Below are 521 nucleotides of genomic sequence, written 5' to 3'. Positions count from 1 at the left end.
ACACACACACACACACACACACACACACACACACACACACACACACACACAAGTGGTGTACTTCCGTCGGGCTGACTCTGATTAGGGCACAGGGACACTAATGAACCCTGAGCTTTGGGCTTTAATGACCACTTAACAAAGGCCGCCTATTCAAAAGCCCCTTACAATTATATTAGAGTTGTACATTTCAAAGGGTGATGCAGGTCACATTAACATTACATTAGAAAAAGCAGAAGAAACAGTTTGCTAACACCCACATTAACTGAAGTTAACATTTTCAATAATACAATTTATGCATGTTATACAGTCATGTTTTCTCAGCAAAGACCAAAAACTAAACTTTCCTAAAATAATCTCCATCACAGTGGACATGCACTTTATTTGTTTATGATCATATCTCTGTACCACAGGCATTGTTTTCCCCTTAAATTATCTGTCATTTTTGTAACATTTGTTTTGGTTTTTATATGCAACCAATCTCTCTCCTCTTCGTTTCGTTTCGTTTTTATTTCACACGTCAT

The 521-nt window shown here is 37.4% G+C and overlaps 1 protein-coding gene across 1 annotated transcript in view; it reads left to right on the top strand.

Moving 5' to 3' along the window:
• Positions 1–521, top strand: part of nek7 (NIMA-related kinase 7) — a 76,754-nt gene that overhangs the window by 52,912 nt on the left and 23,321 nt on the right. The gene's annotated exons all lie outside the window — the stretch shown is intronic.

This window comes from Etheostoma spectabile, chromosome 9, assembly GCF_008692095.1.
Source record: "Etheostoma spectabile isolate EspeVRDwgs_2016 chromosome 9, UIUC_Espe_1.0, whole genome shotgun sequence".
Lineage (NCBI taxonomy): Eukaryota > Metazoa > Chordata > Actinopteri > Perciformes > Percidae > Etheostoma > Etheostoma spectabile.
This window is presented reverse-complemented; position numbering and strand designations above follow the sequence as displayed.